Source organism: Staurois parvus, unplaced genomic scaffold (genome assembly GCF_062004578.1).
Source record: "Staurois parvus isolate SC_StPar_1 unplaced genomic scaffold, SC_StPar_1.0 ptg000490l, whole genome shotgun sequence".
NCBI lineage: Eukaryota > Metazoa > Chordata > Amphibia > Anura > Ranidae > Staurois > Staurois parvus.
In genome coordinates, this window is record NW_028318286.1 from 112,501 (window position 1) to 123,106 (window position 10,606).

Below are 10,606 nucleotides of genomic sequence, written 5' to 3' on the forward strand. Positions count from 1 at the left end.
ATCTAAGGTCAGCACATCCAATCAGCATGTTGACCTAAACAGAATGTCCAATCAGCATGCAGATCACAGTGATGACCTAATCTGTATGTCCAATTAGCATGAGGACCTAAACAGCTTGTCCAATCAGCGTGCAGAACACAGGGATGACCTAAACAGAATGTCCAATCAGCATGCAGAACACAGGGATGACCTAATCTGTATGTCCAATTAGCATGATGACCTAAACAGCTTGTCCAATCAATGTGCAGAACACAGAGATGACCTAATCAGCAGGTCCAATCAGCATGCAGAACACAGAGATGACCTAATCAGCAGGTCCATTCAGCACACAGATCACAGGGATGACCTAATCAGCATGTCCAATCAGAACACAGAGATTGCCTAATCAGCATGTCCATTCAGCACGCAGAAAATAGGGATGAGCTAATCAGCAGGTCCAATCAGCACGCAGAACACAGGGATGACTTAATCAGCTTGTCCAATCAGCATGCAGAACACAGAGATGACCTAATCAGCAGGTCCAATCAGCATGCAGAACACAGGGATGACCTAATCAGCAGGTCCAATCAGCATGCAGAACACAGAGATGACCTAATCAGCAGGTCCATTCAGCACGCAGATCACAGGGATGACCTAATCAGCAGGTCCAATCAGAACACAGGGATGACCTAACCAGCTTGTCCAATCAGAACACAGGGATGACCTAACCAGCTTGTCCAATCAGCACCCAGATCACAGGGATGACCTAATCAGCTTGTTCATTCAGCACGCAGAACACAGGGATGACCTAATCAGCATGTCCAATCAGAACACAGGGATGACCTAATCAGCATGTCCAATCAGAACACAGGGATGACCTAATCAGCTTGTCCAATCAGAACACAGGGATGACCTAATCAGCATGTCCAATCAGAACACAGGGATGACCTAATCAGCTTGTCCAATCAGAACACAGGGATGACCTAACCAGCTTGTCCAATCAGCACACAGATCACAGGGATGACCTAATCAGCATGTCCAATCAGAACACAGGGATGACCTAATCAGCTTGTCCAATCAGAACACAGGGATGACCTAACCAGCTTGTCCAATCAGCACGCAGATCACAGGGATGACCTAATCAGCAGGTCCAATCAGCACGCAGATCACAGGGATGACCTAATCAGCAGGTCCAATCAGCACACAGATCACAGGGATGACCTAATCAGCAGGTCCAGTCAGCATGCAGAACACAGGGATGACCTAATCAGCTTGTCCAATCAGAGCACAGGGATGTCCTAATCAGCTTGTCCAATCAGAACACAGGGATGACCTAATCAGCAGGTCCAATCAGAACGCAGAACACAGGGATGACCTAATTAGCTTGTCCAATCAGCATGCAGAACACAGGGATGACCTAATCACCTTGTCCAATCAGAAGGGAATTCTCCAGCCGCAGCTGATTGGGCCAGCTTGCTATCATGCGCGGGTTGCGTCCTGCAAGTCGCTAGTCCCAGATCACAGTCCTAATAACCTGCACGTGCTGCGATATACCCGCTGTTGCGATGCCCCACAATCCTGTGCGCTGCGTGGGACTTCTCATTCCCCTACAACAGCCAATCACAGTGTATCAGGCCTGGTGCAGGAGAAGCATTTTGATCCGTAAAGGTTGACGTGGGCAGAGAGGATTCTGGGAAGTGCAGCAGCCTGTCATCCAGCAATGAGTCGGTGAGACTGCAGCTCCGGCTCCCCCCCCCCCCTCCCTGTGACTGCCCTGCGCTTGCTGTTGTGTCTGGCACATGCTGGGCACAGGGGGAGGATTTCACCGCATTCCCCATCCTGCGTCTCCTCCCGAGAGCGGGGAGAGGACAGGGGCTGTTGTCAGATCCTGCGGCAGGCTGGGTTCTCCAGACGCTGGCAGCCTGTGGGCACCGAGGAGGAGGAGGAGGAGGGCAGACGCGGGGCTCGCATGGTCTACCGCTGTCACACATCATCATCATCCGTCCGCTCCCTGACCTTTTCACATGACACCCGTCTGGGGACGCCGACGCCTGATTTCTGACCCTCCTGGACTTGTCACCGCACCAAACCGCCGCAAGATGAAAATATATATATAGGATGACAGCGTCCAATCGCGCTACCGGCCTGGAATAATTAGCCGAATAATGGAGCCGAGGGGGCCCTTCCGAAAATGGGGCCAGAACGTAGAAATGGCTTTTCCTTCTGCCTTTCCCAATCAGATCTCAGCGCTGCCATAAAAACACAACGAGGGTGCAAAGGTATAAAACAGAAAAATGCTACAATCTGAGTTATATCAATACCGTTCTTGACACCGTGACTACGCGCCTGTGCGCACCCTTCTGCAGCTTCCATACCTCATGCTAGATCAAGCAGCTAGGCTCATATACAGTCAGGTCCATATCAGGGGCAGACTGACAACTCATGGGGCCCCCGGGCAATAAGGGATCATGGGGCCCCTGTGTCTTCGCCCACACTCAAACCACACCCAAAAAAAGCCTGTGAAAGGTACCAGGGGCATCTCATGGGGCCCCCTACTGACCCTGAGCCCTCGGGCAGTGCCCAAGTACCCCAATTGTCAGTCCAGCCCTGGTCCATATATATCTGGACACAGGCACAATTTTCATACTTTTGGCTCTGTATGCCACCAGAATAAATGAAAACCAAACAATCCAAATGGATTTTGAAGTGCAGACTATCAGCTTTAATCCAAGGGGTTGTACATAAATATCAAGTACAAATGTTAGGAACTGCAACCATTTGTATATACAGTCCCTCCATGTTCAGGGGCTCAAATGTAACTGGACCAATGAATATAATCCTCAATAAAATGTTTAATTATAATATTTTGTTGAGAATCTTTTACTGGCAATGACTGCCTGAAGTCTGGAACCCATGGACATGACCAAAGACTGGGTTTCCTCCTTTCTAATGCTTTGCCTCAAATCTGGAACCCATGGACATGACCAAAGACTGGGTTTCCTCCTTTCTAATGCTTTGCCTGAAGTCTGGAACCCATGGACATGACCGAAGACTGGGTTTCCTCCTTTCTGATGCTTTGCCTGAGGTCTGGAACCCATGGACATGACCGAAGACTGGGTTTCCTCCTTTCTGATGCTTTGCCTGAGGTCTGGAACCCATGGACATGACCGAAGACTGGGTTTCCTCTTTTCTGATGCTTTGCCTGAAGTCTGGAACCCATGGACATGACCGAAGACTGGGTTTCCTCCTTTCTAATGCTTTGATTGAAGTCTGGAACCCATGGACATGACCGAAGACTGGGTTTCCTCCTTTCTGATGCTTTGCCTGAAGTCTGGAACCCATGGACATGACCAAAGACTGGGTTTCCTCTTTTCTGATGCTTTGCCTGAAGTCTGGAACCCATGGACATGACCGAAGACTGGGTTTCCTCCTTTCTGATGCTTTGCCTGAAGTCTGGAACCCATGGACATGACCGAAGACTGGGTTTCCTCATTTCTGATGCTGTGCCTGAAGTCTGATGCTTTGCCTTAAGTCTGGAACCCATGGACATGACCGAAGACTGGGTTTCCTCTTTTCTGATGCTTTGCCTGAAGTCTGGAACCCATGGACATGACCGAAGACTGGGTTTCCTCTTTTCTGATGCTTTGCCTTAAGTCTGGAACCCATGGACATGACCGAAGACTGGGTTTCCTCCTTTATGATGCTTTGTCAGGCTCTAACCGCAGCTGTCTTCAGTTGTTCTTTGTTTGTGGGTCTTTCTGCCTTTAGTTTTGCCTTCGGCAAGTGAAATGCATGCTCAATTGGGTTGAGATCAGGTGACTGCCACGGCCATTGCAGAATATTCCACTTCTTTTCCTTCAAAGGCTCCTGGGTTGCTTTTGCAGTGTGTTTTGGATCATTGTCCATCTGAATTGGTCCACGTGAAAGCCATGGCATCCACAAATGGCAGAATATACACTGAAATTCCTTTCCTCCCTTTTCACCAGCAATGGTGGCGTTCAGCGACGTACAGCGGGACTGCGGTGGGCTCCCCAACACTGGGGGGAACCGACCCGGCGCCACGACATCCCCAGTGACACCAACACAGTGACCAGTGTCAAAAAAAGCACCGACACTGCACCATTGGCACTGGGCAGGAAGGGGCCAAAATGAGGAGCGACCAAAGGGCCAACTGCACGCCGGGAGTGCTCCAACAGGGGGCGGTGTGGTGGCGCTACACTGCAAGCACACTGCTCTGGACAGCTGACACAGCCATCCAGAGCAGCTGACAGGGAGGAGGACCGCCAGCAAACAAAGCAGCCCTCCTTCCCATCGGAGACCCCCGGCAAGAACTGGGCGCAGGTGGGCAATCTCCGGCTGGGACCCGACGATTGACAGCCGCTCCACTGCAAGCACACCGCTCCGGACGGCCGCGCTGTACACAGCCATCCAGAGCAGCCGACAGGGAGGAGGACCGCCAGCAAACAAAGTAGCCCTCCTCCCCATGCGAGACCCCATGCAACCACTGGGCGCCAGTGGGTACCGGGCCGGGACCCGATGATTGACAGCCGCTCCACTGCAAGCACACCGCTTCGGACGGCCGCGCTGTGCACAGCCATCCAGAGCAGCCAACAGGGAGGAGGACCGCCAGCAAAAAAAGCAGCCCTCCTCCCTGCGGGAGATCCCCAGGCGCCGGTGGGCAACCGGGCTGGGACCTGATGATTGACAGCCGCTCCACTCCAACCACACCGCTCCGGACGGCTGCACTGTGCACAGCCATTCAGAGCAGCTGACAGGGAGGAGGACCGCCAGCAAACAAAGCAGCCTTCCTCCCCATTGGAGACCCCCGGCAAACACTGGGCGCCGGTGGGCAACTCAGCCGGGACCTGATGATTAACAGCCGTGGCCGCGAATGGTGGAGTGGGCAGGGTGCACGCCCCCCCTCCCGGAAATACAAAATCACGCATACACACGTGACCCTGCGCACCCCTGCCTCCCCGTAGCACAGGGCGCTCTGGACGTGCACACCTATGCGTTTTCCACTACACAACATTTACCATGATTTCCTACGGGACACGTTCACATCTGTCCGTTTGCACCCGCTGCGTTTTTTGGTACAGAGTCAGAGACTTTTTTTGAATGCAAAACGTTGCATTTTCGGTTGTACAGACGTCAATGGGAACGCTGCAGAAAAGCATGCCGTGCGTTTTTGATACTTTTTTTATGCATTTTGCTTTTAAAATCTGCCTAGCAACAAGAAAAACCCCCCGCAAAAACGCAAAACGAAACGCAATGCAGAAATGCCTCAAACACAGCCTGCATAGGTGTGAACCTAGCCTTAGATTGTAAGCTCCTCGAGCAAGGCCCTCCTATTCCTTCTGTACTGAAATGTATTGTAATTGGACTGTCTCCCTTATATTGTAAAGCGCTGCGCAAACTGATGGCGCCATGCAGGGGCGGACTGACCATTCATGCACTCGGGCACTACCCGAGGGCCCGGGGTCAGTAGGGGGCCCCATGAGATGCTCCTGGTTTTTTCATAGGCTTTTTCGGAGTGTGGGGGCGAGGACACAGGGGCCCCATGATCCACTATTGCCCGGGGGCCCCATGAGTTGTCAGTCTGCCCCTGGCGCCATGTAAATCCGTCTAGTAATCATCTAGAAACGTGCAGGTTTTCCTGCCTTCCCTGTACAGGTCATTTCCTCCAGTGTGAGTGGCACGTGTGAGTGTAGTCGCCGGGTGTCAGGTGTCGCCGGGTGTCAGGTGATTGGAGCCGGCTGGCTGATTTGCTCTGATGAGTCCAGCTGTGATCCTGGCCGGCCCCGGAGCAGCCAGTGCTGGAGGAAGGTGGGGAGGGAGAGGCTGTGAATGGAGGTCCGTGTGTGACCGGCTCCGCCCCAGAGACCACCGGCGCACTGCGCATGGTAAGCCCCTCGCTGCACCGCAGGACGACTTTTACGTGTCCTGCGCTTCTACCCCTGTGTATGTGTACCTTCCATGCTGCGTCTCGTATCCCTGTTAGGGCTTTTTTCAGAAAAGCCCCCCCCGGTGGGGCGACGTGTCGCCTCCTCACCCCCCTCGGTTTAACACTTTAAATACTGCACTACCACGGCAGACCCATAGACCTGCATTCAGTACATTTTGGGGTGGTGGCACCCCCACAGTTTCCTACAGCCATGTCATGTCACCGTTCAGAAAGGCGGTCAGGGGGCAGTTAAACTGCAGCTCAGCTGCCTGGTTTTACACCCCCCAACCCCAAGGCGCACGTGTGAATGAAGCCTGAGCCCGGGTTCACACTGATGCGGTGTGGAATTTGCAGCGTTTTCAGTGCGAATTCTGCACCGCATCACAATCGCGCCCCGTTCATGCAAACCGCTGCGGGTGTGTATGTTAACAACACCCCAAAATCTGTCCGCAAAACGCGGTGCGATGTGCAGAATCGGATCGCATAGGTGTGAATATTCATGCGATCCGATTCTACTGCGGACCCAAAAGACAAAAAAAGGGGGCCCGGCAGGTTTTTGTTGCGGTGCGAATAGAGCCATACATAATCGCACAGCACACACGTCACATGTGATTGGCACAGGAATGCGGTGCGGTTCCTGAATCACGTGATGTACCGCACCGCACATGTATGAACCCGGGCTCACTGTAATTATGGGAGGGGAGATTTGGTTATAGTTTCATTTTTGGGACAAATTCTAATACTTGACATTTGTATTTTCAGTTATGAGATGTATATAATCGCTGTCATGTCCCGGGCGGTGTACTCCGGGTTGGCAGACAATTCTGAAAACACCAATTCAATATTTATCCTCAGCTGTTACTTTCAGGAGTTACCTCTGTTCTGTGAGAGAGAGAAGAGTATTCTATGAATTCACCCCAAAGGGACAGGCTGCATTCTCAGTGATGTCATCGCTCTCTAGTGAATGGATAGGCTGCATTCTCAGTGATGTCATCGCTCTCTAGTGAATGGATAGGCTGCATTCTCAGTGATGTCATCGCTCTCTAGTGAATGGATAGGCTGCATTCTCAGTGATGTCATCGCTCTCTAGTGAATGGATAGGCTGCATTCTCAGTGATGTCATCGCTCTCTAGTGAATGGATAGGCTGCATTCTCAGTGATGTCATCGCTCTCTAGTGAATGGATAGGCTGCATTCTCAGTGATGTCATCGCTCTCTAGTGAATGGATAGGCTGCATTCTCGGTGATGTCATCGCTCTCTAGTGAATGGATAGGCTGCATTCTCGGTGATGTCACCGCTCTCTAGTGAATGGATAGGCTGCATTCTCGGTGATGTCACCGCTCTCTAGTGAATGGATAGGCTGCATTCTCTGTGATGTCACCGCTCTCTAGTAAATGGATAGGCTGCATCCTCGGTGATGTCACCGCTCTCTAGTGAATGGATAGGCTGCATCATCGGTGATGTCACCGCTCTCTAGTGAATGGATAGGCTGCATCATCGGTGATGTCACCGCTCTCTAGTGAATGGATAGGCTGCATTCTCGGTGATGTCACCGCTCTCTAGTGAATGGATAGGCTGCATCCTCGGTGATGTCACCGCTCTCTAGTGAATGGATAGGCTGCATCATCGGTGATGTCACCGCTCTCTAGTGAATGGATAGGCTGCATTCTCGGTGATGTCACCGCTCTCTAGTGAATGGATAGGCTGCATCCTCAGTGATGTCACCGCTCTCTAGTGAATGGATAGGCTGCATTCTTAGTGATGTCACCGCTCTCTAGTGAATGGATAGGCTGCATTCTTAGTGATGTCACCGCTCTCTAGTGAATGGATAGGCTGCATCCTCAGTGATGTCACCGCTCTCTAGTGAATGGATAGGCTGCATCCTCAGTGATGTCACCGCTCTCTAGTGAATGGATAGGCTGCATTCTCAGTGATGTCACATTTTGCCATTAGAATGTTGGGTTTTTCTTTCGATTGATATAGATGAACAGAGCACCCCAGAATTGAATGTTTCAAAGCTTTATGTGAACATTGAACCGTCACAACCCTATCTTTCTACATCATTTACTGTATTTCAGCTCCCACATTGACATTGATTTATACTTCTCTTCTTTTTTTTCTTTGTTTCCCTGAAAGCGGAGAAGAATTCCTCTAATGATAACTAATCGATCGATCCTTTCTCTCCTCTGTCTGCTCTTCTCATGTTCAGTATTCATCAGTATAAAGCCATATTCCTCCAGGGGTTGCCTGTCCCTCCAGGAGGAGAGACACATGAATATACATACACCCCCGTATATAAGTGTACTTAGCCTTTCCTCATCTTCAATCAGAACAGAAAGGAACTATTTCCTATAAAACTCATCAGTGAGATCTTTTCATGCTGCGTGCGGAGGATCGTCACTTCTAAGAGCCCACAACAGACATTTCCATCCCTCTTCTCTTCAAAACTTTTTATTGAACAGGCTGAGTGCTTTTTTTTTGTGTGTTTGAAATCATCTTCAATTAACATTTGTGTAAAGATAGACGGGTCTTTGAGGAAGTTTCGGGAAGAACCCGTCGCAGAACTTTTTATATGGACTTACAAGGAAGTCATGTCGTTTTGTGTGCTTGTAAACACAGAATTGTTTGTGATTGGACAACGCCGATTTCACCCGATATCATTGGCTGAAACCTGCTGACAAACCAATCGCAGCATGGTTAGGGCATGTGCGCATGTGCACTCCAGACCTGGGCCAAGGCCAGCAACGTACATGTACAGGACCGTGCCTGTACCTGGTCCAACTAGTGGCCGTAATATGGCATTTTCCTGATTCACTCTAGTCTAGGGGTCTCCAAACTGTGGCCCACGGGCCAGGTGTGGCCCTTTGCTAGCCTTTATCTGGCCCTTGAGGCACTATTCCTACCACTGACCCAAAAGACATGCACTATTCTCTCCACTGACACCAACAATGAGGTACTATTCTTCCCACTGGCACCAGTTATGGGGATCTAATCCTCCTACTGACACCAATGATGAGGTACTATTCCTCCCACTGACACCAATGATGGGGCACTATTCCTCCCACTGACACCAATGATGAGGTACTATTCCTCCCACTGATACCAATGATGGGGCACTATTCCTCCCACTGACACCAATGATGGGGTACTATTCCTCCCACTGATACCAATGATGGGGCACTATTCCTCCCACTGATACCAATGATGGGGCACTATTCCTTCCACTGACACCAATGATGGGGCACTATTCCTCCCACTGACACCAATGATGGGGCACTATTCCTCCCACTGACACCAATGATGGGGCACTATTCCTCCCACTGATACCAATGATGGGGCACTATTCCTCCCACTGATACCAATGATGGGGCACTATTCCTCCCACTGACACCAATGATGGGGCACTATTCCTCCCACTGACACCAATGATGGGGCACTATTCCTCCCACTGATACCAATGATGGGGCACTATTCCTCCCACTGACACCAATGATGGGGCACTATTCCTCCCACTGACACCAATGATGGGACACTATTCCTCCCACTGACACCAATGATGGGACACTATTCCTCCCACTGATACCAATGATGGGGCACTATTCCTTCCACTGATACCAATGATGGGGCACTATTCCTCCCACTGATACCAATGATGGGGCACTATTCCTCCCACTGACACCAAATATAGGGCACTATTCCTCCCACTGATACCAATGATGGGGCACTATTCCTCCCACTGACACCAATGATGGGGCACTATTCCTCCCACTGATACCAATGATGGGGCACTATTCCTCCCACTGACACCAATGATGGGGCACTATTCCTCCCACTGATACCAATGATGGGGCACTATTCCTCCCACTGATACCAATGATGGGGCACTATTCCTCCCACTGACACCAATGATGGGGCACTATTCCCCCCACTGATACCAATGATGGGGCACTATTCCTCCCACTGACACCAATGATGGGGCACTATTCCTCCCACTGACACCAATGATGGGGCACTATTCATCCCACTGATACCAATGATGGGGCACTATTCCTCCCACTGATACCAATGATGGGACACTATTCCTCCCACTGACACCAATGATGGGGCACTATTCCTCGCACTGATACCAATGATGGGGCACTATTCCTCCCACTGACACCAACGATGGGGCACTATTCCTCCCACTGATACCAATGATGGGGCACTATTCCTCCCACTGACACCAATGATGGGGCACTATTCCTCCCACTGATACCAATGATGGGGCACTATTCCTCCCACTGACACCAACGATGGGACACTATTCCTCCCACTGACACCAATGATGGGGCACTATTCCTCGCACTGATACCAATGATGGGGCACTATTCCTCCCACTGACACCAAATATGGGGCACTATTCATCCCACTGACACCAATGATGGGGCACTATTCCTCCCACTGATACCAATGATGGGGCACTATTCCTCCCACTGACACCAAATATGGGGCACTATTCCTCCCACTGACACCAATGATGGGGCACTATTCCTCCCACTGATACCAATGATGGGGCACTATTCATCCCACTGACACCAATGATGGGGCATTATTCATCCCACTGACACCAAATATGAGGCACTATTCATCCCACTGACACCAAATATGAGGCACTATTTATCCCACTGACACCAAATATGAGGC

At 50.8% G+C, this 10,606-nt stretch overlaps 1 long non-coding RNA gene across 2 annotated transcripts in view; it reads left to right on the plus strand.

Annotated features, from left to right (window-relative positions):
- The first annotated feature begins 1,839 nt into the window (after window positions 1-1,839).
- LOC149452189 (uncharacterized) overlaps window positions 1,840-10,606 on the plus strand; it is a 154,829-nt gene continuing 146,062 nt past the window's right edge. The window contains exon 1 of one of the 2 annotated variants that reach the window (XR_016314910.1): window positions 1,840-2,258. This is a non-coding gene — a long non-coding RNA (uncharacterized LOC149452189). Of the gene's footprint in view, window positions 2,259-5,709; window positions 5,883-10,606 lie in introns of those variants that run through there. The other variant, XR_016314908.1, reaches the window with a different exon arrangement.